Raw genomic sequence first — 11,904 nt, forward strand, 5'->3', positions numbered from 1 at the left:
CTTGTCCATAGTACTATTACCATCATCCTCTCTCCCCCCAATTTTCTAGATCAGGAAACTGAGACATAAGTGACTTGTCCAAGGTATGTAACTAGTAAGTGATAGGAACCCAGGCTGACTGTACCCAACTCAAAAGTAAGGTGAAGATCCAAAGATCATGAAACCTTTTGAGGATCTGAGAATGGGAGGAATTAGAAGTACTTTGTAGCTCAAAGTCCAAATACGGAAACCAGTGATGTCGCCATGCTCTAGGTGGCCTCATTCTGCAATCAAACATCAGCGAACCCAGCAGGGACCTCCCCAGCACCAACTGTCTACAATGGAGGCAAAGTGGATGCAGATAAAGAGGAACTGGATCCCACTTTCAACTCAAATGCATCCTCACGTAGACTCTGGGCTCACAGGCTTGTTGAATGCTTTTAAATAGCAAATGATGTAATAATGTTGAATGTCTCACCTGTCCTGCAGAATAATCACCTTCTCCTTGGGGTTTTGTGTCTTGTTTTTGTTTTTTTTTAAGGAAAGGTTTTTTATATATTATTGAATGTATGTGTAGCTGTACGTATGTAATCTTTACAGCAAAGATGGGGCTTGAACTCATGACCCCCAAATCAAGAGTTAGATGCTCCACTAAGCCAGCCAGGCACTCCCTCCTTGGTTTTTTTATTTTTTTCTCCAACGTTTATTATTTTTGGGACAGAGAGAGACAGAGCATGAATGGGGGAGGGGCAGAGAGAGAGGGAGACACAGAATCGGAAACAGGCTCCAGGCTCCGAGGCCATCAGCCCAGAGCCTGTGTGGGGCTCGAACTCCCGGAACCGCGAGATCGTGACCTGGCTGAAGTCGGACGCTTAACCGACTGCGCCACCCAGGCGCCCCCCACTCCTTGGTTTTTAAACCTGGTATCAGGAGTCATCCTTTGCTTTTATCATGGGACCCACCTGGGATAAGAAACCCTGACCACTTAACTATGCTCACACCACTTAGTCAAAGTCACTGTTGTTGGGATCATTTAGTGCTCTATTTAAAAATCCTCTTTTTAATTCAAACAGAATAATTTTCTGTGACTATGTCACATATTGTAGATTGCCCCAAACCATTATTCTGGCTAAAGCTGAGATGCCCTTGACACCCTCATTTTTTGCAACACATCCAGTCTTTTAATGAACACTATAGTAACAGAAGTCTTTTTCCTATAACACTATTTGATGCAGGCCCAGTATCTCTGAGTCCGATTTCTTGGTTTTCTTTTACAGAATACATAATAAAGGAGAAGAGTATACAAAGAAATGATGTATGAAGTATACATCATCTGTAAGACAGAAGTTTAATCACTTAGATTAGTGCTCTCAGGATTTCCTCCACCTCGTCCAGATCACATGGGTAGGGTCACAGGCACCAACCCTGTGACTTGGAGTACCTCTTGATCCTTGGGTTTACTTTCTGTGAAATCGGGATGTTGAACTGACTCATGATGAAATGAGGTGGTTTTCCCTCTCTAATGATCAGTGATTCTGTGACTCTCTGTGTAAGGATTCAAGTTAGTTTTTGTCTTAGAAAAAAAAGGACTGGGGCGCCTGAGTGGCTCAGTTGGTTGAGTGTCTGACTTTGGCTTAGGTCCTAACCTCACCTCTTGTGAGTTTGAGCCTCACATCGGGAGAGCCCTGTGTCAGGCTCTTTGCTGTCAGCATGGAGCCCGCTTCGGATCCTCTGTCTCCCTTGCTCTCTTTACCCCTCCCCCACTTGTGGTCGGTCTCTCTCTCTCTCTCTCTCTCTCTCAAAAATAAATAAACTTAAAAAAAAATGACCAATGTTTCCACATTTCCTGTCACCCACATAAAAGCTAGCAAAGGGAAGGTAGTAGACCAGAGGGACCCTGCATGCTACATGACATCTCTTTCAGAAGACAGTGCTCTACTGACTCAGCCAGGCCCCCCAAATCAGAATCTACTCCTTTCCTTCCCTCTCAATCCAGCTCAAACAGCACCTCAAGAGCCTCCTGTCCCAACCTGCAACAAGAGACACAGCTAATGGCTCTTTCCCCCAGCTATAACAGCATCCTGTCCCCACCTCACTGCTAGCCTCTCCCTGGGATCTGTGACATGCAAGCCTGCCCTGTGCATCAGCTGGGACACTCACCATGCTTCCTTCATCTCTGTGGCCTCACACCTCACATTCCACTTGCATACAGTAGGTACTCATTGTTTGACTGGTCAAAAGTTTAATTTTAGTCTTTGCTATTTATTTCCTGTACCACCCTTGGTAAGTATCTCCAAACATAGTGCTATTTCTTCATGTGCAAATTAATGATAATCAAATTGACCTGACCACAAATGCTGTGAAATTCTGAAATGGAGAATAGTAAATACCATGGAAAGGCTAAGGCAGGGCTTTCCCACCACAATGCTGGAATCACTGCTTCTCAGAGAATCACAGAAAGGCCCCCTCAGTGTCATCAGATCAGGCCTTCGGCCTTTGGGAAAGGCTGTACTCCACTAACACAGACATGCAGCCTTATTTTGCTTTCAGAGTTCCAGCAAATCTCTGAAACAAATGTTATGGTTTCTCTAGTTAGGTGACATTGGGGAAAACCTTCCTGCAATCCGCCCCAATTCCCTCCCTCCCTCCAGCTTCAATCCTCAGCGGAGGCCAAGAACATCTGCTTGTGGCCAGCAGCTCATACCATGTACCCTGCTCATTCACAGCCTGGAAAACAGGCTAGGTGCAGGGACAATAGTAGTCCATTCTTTATTCTTAAACTTGGAAAGTCATTGAATTGATGTAACAATTACTATTTTTTTTTCTTTTAAGAAAGAAGACAGAAAACGGTACACAAACTTGGCCTTGTCTGGCAGTTATGGTTTACCAGCCATGTTAAATTCAGACCCCTCCGAGCAGCTTTTCTCCCTCAGCCTTAATCGTTTTACACCGAAACTTTCTATCCTCAGAGGAAAACAGAATTACGTGCAAAATCATTAAATGGCCCTTCTCATGGCACTTTAGAGTTCCATTTTACCTCATCCTACAGGTAATTACACATTGTATTGATATTCAAACGTGTCATAACTTTACAAGAGTTAATGTTGTCAATTTACTTTAAAAGGGTACTAAAAATAGTACATTTGTGTTTATATTTTTCTTTCTGGGGCCTAATCTTTCTGCTCATATTCATTTTAGCAAAAATGTCTTCTAAGTACTTTGCCTCTTGGAATAGTGCTTTTTTCTGCACTGGGGACAGCAGCCAGAAGACCAAAAGAGCATTCTTTACGTGGAATCCGCCTTGCCTTTACCTTGACAAAGGAATGCATTAAAGATGCTTTTGGCTACTGCATCACCTGGAGTGAAGGGAGAAGAAAATCAGCTACCTGGTGTATCTCTGCTATTCCCCAGAAACTGTTCCAGTCTCGCCCTCCGTCTCCTCCTTCAATCCCACTTCTGAGCAAAAAACTTCTCACGCACCAGGGTCTTTAACACCACGAGTAGGATCCATGACTTCCCATTGCTTCTCCTAGGGTACCAAAGGGCGCCCCTGCCCTGAACCAAAAAAAGTCTTCAGTCACTTGTAGGTTACTTTCAAACTGGGACAAGTCGTTGTATGTGGCTCATGCAGACCGTGAAGAACTGAAGGAAGAGTGAAATGTTGAAGAGCTGGAGGAAGAATCACTGTACCCTGACTCGTGTGACACTGTGGATGAGCTGGGGGATGGTCCCCAAAGCTTAATCAAGAAGGCCATCGAGGGTGGCGACAGTCGGGCCCCAGCTGCCTGCCTGATTGCCACCTCAGGATGGAAGGGTGGGAGAGGTAGGGTGAGGAGCAGATGGGGGCAGTGAACGAGAACGAGTCACATATGTCAGGTATTGTGCAGATATTACAGCACCTTTAACTCAGGAGCTGACCTCACTCCATAGAAGATGCTATGCTGTCATACACCACAAACCAATCAGTAACACAGATGAAAGAGGTAAAGGCTTAATATAAAAATAAAATAGAGCAGGGGTCAGCAAACGTTTTCTGTGAAGGGCTGGTAAATATTTTAGGCGTTGAGGGCTATGTCTCTGTCACAACCACTCAACTCTGCCCGGGTAGCACCAAAGCGGTCACAGACAATACGTAAATGAATGGGCTGTGTTCTAGTAAAGTCTATTTAAAAAAAATAGGCAACAGACAGACTATGACTACAAGGCACAGCTTCTCTACCCCTGAAACAGGAAATCTGCACATAAACATTTTAAGTACTCTCCCCAATTATGCCTCGAGTACCCTCAGGTTACAGGGTGGCTCACACAAATTGTGTTCATCCTGAGAATATAAGCGCTTTTTTTTTAATTAAATTTTTTTAAATATAATTTATTGTCAGATTGGTTTCCATACAACACCCAGTGCTCATCCCAACAAGTGCCCTCCTCAAGGCCCATCACCCACTTTCCCTCTCCCCCACACCCCATCAACCCTCAGTTTGTTCTTTGTATTTAAGAGTCTCTTATGGTTTGCCTCCCTCCCTCTCTGTTCGTAACTTTATTTTTCCCCTTCCCCTCCCCCATGGTCTTCTGTTAAGTTTCTCAAGATCCACATATCCGAGAATATAAGCACTTTGTGGGCAGAAGTTTTATTATGTTCATAACTACATGCCCAGCACCTAGATGTGTACCTGGCATGCAGCTGGCACAAACAGCTGCTCACAACAAACATTTGTTGAATGAATAAATTAATGAAATGAGCACATGATGGGTCTGTAAAGGGTAATTGTGACTATTGGTGATTTTCCTGTACCACCAACCCCACGTCCACGGCTGTCCCATCCCCTTGTGCCCCTCCTTCTTTGCAAAATTGGACGATAATATGGGGGCCAGGGCATGAAAATTATGAATCCTCCTAAAAATTTTTACACAAGTTTGAGAAAACATTTGCTTTTTAACAGCTAAGATAACACGTAAAAATATGTATCTTTATTTTCTCAGTTTTGCCTGTTAAATCAAAACTTAATAAATTGACTTTCAGAGCAAAGGCAGTGTCCAAGAGGCCAAAATCATTAATTATTACTTATTATTATTATTACTCATGCAGTGAGTAACTTTCATGATATTGTCAAATAGTAGTGGGACGTTATACCATAATACTTTACCTTCTGGCTCTGGGCCATTATCTTTCATAGTAACCATGAGGGCAGTCACATGTTATCAGCACTTCCTCACAGGTCGTATTACACCTACAAGGTAAAATATGACTCACATTGATCTTTCCTCAGAAATATGGGGCTCTCACAAGTTCCTGGCCATCACTGCACATTTATCAAGTGGCTACTCACAGCCCCAGGTGTGGGGGAAAACATACCAAAGGAAATGTGAGGTACCGTCATGGTCCTTTCACTTAAAAAAATTGAGTTAAGGTGACAAACTTAAAATTCAGGAAAAATTTAAAGTAAGATAATATATAACCCAATACTAATTACTATAGATTGAATGCTAAGATCAATAGGACCTAAATTCAACATAGACACAGCTTAAGGTTGAGGGAACTTTAGACTACAGAATTAGATTTTCTTTTTCCTATATGGGACCTTAATGATTATGCAATACTCTCACTTTACCAATGAGACCTTGATACCTCATTACTACGAATAGAATCTTGGTTATCTTCAGAGTAGCATACTTTTATAACTTTTTTTTTCACCTTTATTTTAGAGAGAGAAAGAGTGAGCAGGGGACAGGGGCAAAGGGAAAGAGAGAGAATCTACAGCAGGCTCCATGCTCACTGCAGAGCCCGATGTGGGGCTTGATCCCACAACCATGGGATCATGACATAAGCCAAAATCGAGTCGGATGCTCAACTGACTGACTCATCCAGGTGCTCCAGAGTAGCATACTTTTTAATGTGTGAATATAAGAAGTGTTTTAAGAATTTATTAATGATATATCAAATGCTCCCCATTTCCCCTTTTGTAGAAAGTATATATTGTTAATCCTGAACCACATATTTAAAAAAAGGAGGCAGACTTCCAAAGATGTGCTTTCTTCAAACTCTGAGACAACTTCACAGGTCAACACATATAGGGTTTGATTCCACCTGCACAGGTAAGCCCCACCATAAGCACTCTTTCTATGAAGGTTCCCGACTTACAAAGCAGCGAATCAGGCACTTACTCACTGTGCAAGGACATTTCAGTTTCCCTGCAAGGAAATCAGGAATGGAAGCTTTCTGCTTGGACTGAGTACTTCCTTCCCTAGGATCAGCTGAATAGTAGTATTTTCCCAGCATCACACAGCACCTCACCAGGAGCAGAGGGATTGAGCGTGAATGCCCACATCAACTTTCCTTACCATCTTGAGAAGACCTGTGTTTCTTCTTTCATTTCTTTGGCTGCAAGTAAAGACATTTCTGATTTCTTCCTGCCATAAACACACAGCATTTGAATGCAATTTGCCCCACAAAATGGTTTGCTTTACCCAACTGTTTTTATAAGGTAATTTTCTAGAACACCTGTGTATTGATAAGAAAGTCAGAACTGTTTCAAGGTGAGCACAGTCACAACCTATGATACAGTTGCACCGTAACCCCCAAACAACACGTGTGTGTGTGTCAGTCATCCCGTGCACACCTCTGTGCACAATCCCAGCCAACCACATCAACCACATCTGAGGTCCTTCTAATTCTCTACTCATAGGGCCCCTCTCAGGATGCTGTGGTTGGCAAAGCCTGCCAATGAGAGAATTTACAGTTCAGTGAGACCCTACTCACAGGCTGACGGGTCAACATCCACAGAAGGGTCACTGTACCCAGAATTCTGCCAAGAAAGCACCATGCAAGCAGTCCTGCCATAAATAGAGACAATCATACATACCCCACATGCAGAAAAAAAGAAGGGCTAGATACACTCCAACTCAGCAAGGTCCTGCAAAATGAAACGGAGGCCCTTTCCGCAAGAGACACTGTGAGAGAAAAACAAACAAACAAACAAACAAACAAACAAACGAGAAGGCAGTAGTGTTCCTGGCAAGGTTCAGATGGAAAAACAGCAACAGATCCCAGAAGCAGAGCTGCAGCCAGGGATAACCTCAGCTCAAGCCATGTTAAGTAAGGGCAGGATAACACTCACGGAGGATTCACCGCGTGGTCGCCGTGTCCTCTGAGCCATGACTTGTAGTCTACTACAAGCCAGTCAACAAATACCTACCAAATAGGTGCTACATGTTCAGGCCCCTTTGAGTCACTGTGAGGGATGGGCAGATTTTAGTTAGGTGTATGTCAGGCACTGTTGAGGCGCCATAGGGCATCTTTGCACCACCACATGCTGGGGAAGGCATTTCCCCTTTCAAATGCTAGGAGTATCCCACAAGGCCACGTGAGTAATAAGTGGAGTCAGGCCCTGACCTCAATTCTGCCTGACTCCAAAGCTCAGGACACCACATCACCACACGTAAACTATGGCTTCTGCCCTAAAGAGGCTTAAAATAACCTAAACCAATTAGAGATCAATACAGCCAATATAATGAAGAATTAACAAACAAGAATCTTAAGACTTTAAAGAAAGAGAAGAGGAGTCAGTAGCTAGAGAAGACATTAGGTAAGAAGGAGAGCTGGTCTCCTCCTCAGAGGATGGGTAAGATTTGCATGGGAGAGTGGGGAGGAGGGAGGGAGTTTCTAGGAGAGCAGTGTGAGCCTTGACACTGCAGTGGGAATGAGCCTGGCCCCCTTAGCAGGACAGCAAGACCAAACTGCATAGAGCACACGGATCTACAGTGAACTGAAAATAGGATTTAGATAGGAGGGGTGAGGCCTGATTATGAAAGCCTTGAAAAATCAGGCAAATTGTTTGAGATAGCAAATGGAGAGGAACTGAAGGTTGCAAGGCAAGGAGAGAGTTGAAGTGATAGTTAAAAAAAATTAGATGGACAGCAAATGCTGAAGAGACCAGAAAGGGGAGCATCTCATTCATTCATTCACTGGTTTATTCAGCAAACATTTACTGAGGACTTACTAAGAGCCAGGCTTGCTTGGACTGCCAGCTAAGTGACTGCTCCAGTCTGCAGGAGAGGAAGGGTGAGGCTCTGGATAACAACATGGAGGGAGGGATCTGAACAAATCACATTTCAAAGGTCTTGGTGACTCATTGATACAGAGGCTGGAGGAAATGAAGGAAAAGATAAAGATAATTCCAAAGGTTCAAGACTGACATGATTTCCACCTTTACTGGGAACCTCAAAAAGTGCTACGAATAAAACAAACAATGAAAGTATAAAAAGAGCTTTGATGATGTTGAACAGTCAACAAAACCCCAAAAGACCTGTTCTTTATCCTGGCAACTCGTTTATGTATTGTCTGTAGGTAAGAAATTTCAGGGAGAAAAACCACTTCTCTGGCTAAATGCTGAGTTCCCCTGGCAAGGAGCATAGACCTCTGCCTCCTCAGACAGGCTCCATCAACCCTCCAACACATCCCTCCATCATCTAAAACGAAACTGATCTCATTAAGAAATGTGGCTGCCCACTCCTGACTTTGGAGGAGGGCAAGGCAAAGTGGACAGAGGAAAACAAAAAGTGGGCAAGGTCACTGTAGCGGGCCATATATCTTACGGAGGGGGCAGTGGTACAGGATATCATTTTAAATAGAGGATCACAGCAATGCTTTCATTTCTATACCCACTTCCTAGTATTTTACAATTAGTGATCCTCAAATAGATAGGAAGGCATTAAAGATTCTTTACCAAATCACAGCGCTTTGTCCAGAAACTATTTCAAATGTGCATATTTATGCATACATTAACTCCTAGTACAGCTAGCATATGGTTCAGACACAAATTCTTCTTAATAATTTACATGTTGACTACACAAATTTCAAGCTCATTTTAATTTTACATTCAGCAAGAGTACAATTCACTGTTGGGGCACATCCTGAAAGCCTACTCACTGGAAAATGAGACATGAAAACTGTAGCTATCAAACTTCTATTGCTACAAAGAGTGTTACAGGCCAAAATAAAAAAACAATACCTTGGAGAAATCTAGACTTGCATGCAAAATTCAAGGCAGTATTCTCTCAGCCTGGCCCAGCTTTAGCAAAAGCAGATCTTTACTTAATTATAAGTAGAAATGAGTACTCTTTTCTGCAGAATGACGTTTTCAACTACTTTTATATTTAAAGTAAAAGCCCTCTATGTTAGTGTCAAAGTCAGACTTTAAAAGGTATATTACAAAAGAAACGGTTGCTCTGGAAAATCCTTCAACATCCCTCTCCTAATATCTACTCAGGTCAGTAAGAAGAAATCAGAGCAGAAAGAAACCCAGTGAAAAATGGTTGCACACAAATGTGTGAAGATTCTGGCTCAGACCCCCTTGTGGGACAGCTACAGGCCTAGTCAGGAAAATTCCAAGAGCAAGTCCCCCACATCCTACTAAAGAGGCTTAAAATCGGGCAAGGTCTTTTCTCTCTTTAACACCGAAAGGTAAACACCCATCAAAATCTTCCAGAGTCGGAGCAACCCGGAGTTTCCATGCCAAGAGGGAAAGAGCCACATGACCGCGGAGAGAAACTACAGCCCATTAGCCTCTCCCTCTCCTTCCAGCCCCTCGCTGAGGCCCCAGCGCCGGGGTCCCTCCGCAGTTCCACTCCTTCATCCCCAGTGACAGGTCGCCTAGCAGAAGCCCCTAAATCCCCGGCCCCACTTACTGGCGCCGCGAACACAGGCGGGGGCCCGCCCCTGCGGTGAGCGCAGTTCCTCGGCGACTGGGGCGCAGCAGCCGGATCGGGAACTGGGGGTAGGGGCGATCCCTGCTAGGACAGCCCGAGCGGTCCGTATAGGGACGCCCGGGAGGTCCGGCGAGTCGCACGGGCCGCACGGCGCATGGTGGAGCAGCAGGAACCCGGCCGCTCTCCAGCCTCCGGCTGGAAAACAAACAAAAGGCAGGGAGGCTTCTAGTGGGGACGACCGGCCGCTTTCCCTGGGAAAAGTTACCCTGCAGCTCCCCTCGCTGGCCCTGCGTGTCCCTGCACCGCCGCGTCCAGGCAGCCCGGGGGCGCCGAGGTGCCGCGCCGCGCTCCTCGCCGGGGCGGACCAAGCCCAGGGATCCCTGCGGTCCGCTGACCACCCGTGCGCCCCCCCCCCCCCCCCCGCCAGCTCCACACGCTCTCCTTGTTGCACGTCTGTGCATCAGGGATCAAGATTTAGAAACGAAGGCCGTGGACACAGGTTCTGAGAACACTTCATTACAGGTAATCATGGTGAAAACGTTTGCCCGGTTTAAAAAAACATAACCAGGGATGCACGACATTGTGAATGAAATCAGTGCCACTGAAATGTACACTCCAAAATGGTTAAGATGGCAGATTGTGTTATACTTTACAGCAATAAAAAATATTTTGAAATAAAAACGCAACGGGTTGCTTGTTAGCATTCATTTGAACTTGAAGAGTTTTTATACGGTTAGCAACTTTACTTTGAAAGGCTGGATTGTTATCCAGGTGGGAAACACTAGATATGATTCATACAACAATTGTATTCTGCGTGTAACTAGTTATATGTAATCTAACACACTTGTGTGTTAAACACAGTCACTTGTGTCATAAATTATATTGTAGACATTACCTTAAATCATCCACATAAAGGCTGGTTCTGAAGCGACTTGAAAAAAGAAACTGCTTCAAGCCTTCTCCTCCCCCCTTCCCAATTTAAAGTTACATAATTGCCCCAAGACTACATTTTTCAGAACTAGTCGACTGCAGGAGGGAGCAACTTTAGTTGGAGGCATCAGAATCACCTGGCAGGCTTGTGAAAACAGATTGCTGGGCTCATCCCCAGAATTCTGGTGCTGATGCTGCTGGTCCAGGGAACCATACTGCCCTGAGCAACACAATTTTAATCAATACAGCAACTGATCCACATTGTGGATCTTTCTGAGTTTTAAATTCTCCAGCTCATCTTCATATCAATTTTCTCTTTTTATGTTTGAATTCTAAGAACTCAAGGCATTGTTTTTTCCTAATAGAATCTATAACAAAGGTCTGAATCCCTCTCTCTTCTTCTTCCTATTGAAGAAACCCACAAGATACAAGACTTCCTATCCCAACTGGGAAAGGATCATCTGGCCACTTGGAAAACGTGTAACATTTATCTATCTTTGTGTTTACCTATATAATACCCAAACCATATGGCAAATGGAAATTGAAAGTCATTATCAATGAAAAGATAGGGGGATAAGAAGGGTAGCCTAACAAATTGTATGCTGCTCTCATGAAAAGTGATTTTTAAAATACCTAAAATTACCAGTTTTAGTCAAGTTCAGTTGTCCAAGCAAGTCTACCCAGCAAAAAAGAGAGACAGTCTTGATCTACCTTTAACAAGGGTCCACTGAGCTAGTAAATGGTTTGGGTCAGGAAAATTATAACCCTGTAAGTATAATATAAGACAATACAAATCTGAGGTCTAATGGATACAGTGGATACTGATATAAAATAGAAAATTTAGTGGCACAAAAACAGACACACAGACCAATGGAATAGAATAGAAACCCCAGAACTAGACCCACAAACGTATGGCCAACTCATCTTTGACAAAGCAGGAAAGAACATCCAATGGAAAAAAGACAGCCTCTTTAACAAATGGTGCTGGGAGAACTGGACAGCAACATGCAGAAGGTTGAAACTAGACCACTTTCTCACACCATTTACAAAAATAAACTCAAAATGGATAAAGGACCTAAATGTGAGACAGGAAACCATCAAAACCTTAGAGGAGAAAGCAGGAAAAGACCTCTCTGACCTCAGCCGTAGCAATCTTACTCGACACATCCCCAAAGGCAAGGGAATTAAAAGCAAAAGTGAATTACTGGGACCTTATGAAGATAAAAAGCTTCTGCACAGCAAAGGAAACAACCAACAAAACTAAAAGGCAACCAACGGAATGGGAAAAGA

At 43.9% G+C, this 11,904-nt stretch overlaps 1 protein-coding gene across 1 annotated transcript in view; it reads right to left on the minus strand.

Annotated features, from left to right (window-relative positions):
• The window catches only part of CILK1 (ciliogenesis associated kinase 1), a 56,837-nt gene extending 46,989 nt beyond the window's left edge, over positions 1 to 9,848 (minus strand). Inside the window, 1 exon segment of the mRNA XM_032593180.1 lies at positions 9,664 to 9,848. The gene's annotated coding sequence lies outside the window, so the exon portion shown is untranslated.
• Between the last annotated feature and the right edge of the window lie 2,056 nt (positions 9,849 to 11,904).

Source organism: Lynx canadensis, chromosome B2 (genome assembly GCF_007474595.2).
Source record: "Lynx canadensis isolate LIC74 chromosome B2, mLynCan4.pri.v2, whole genome shotgun sequence".
NCBI classification, from domain to species: Eukaryota; Metazoa; Chordata; class Mammalia; order Carnivora; family Felidae; genus Lynx; species Lynx canadensis.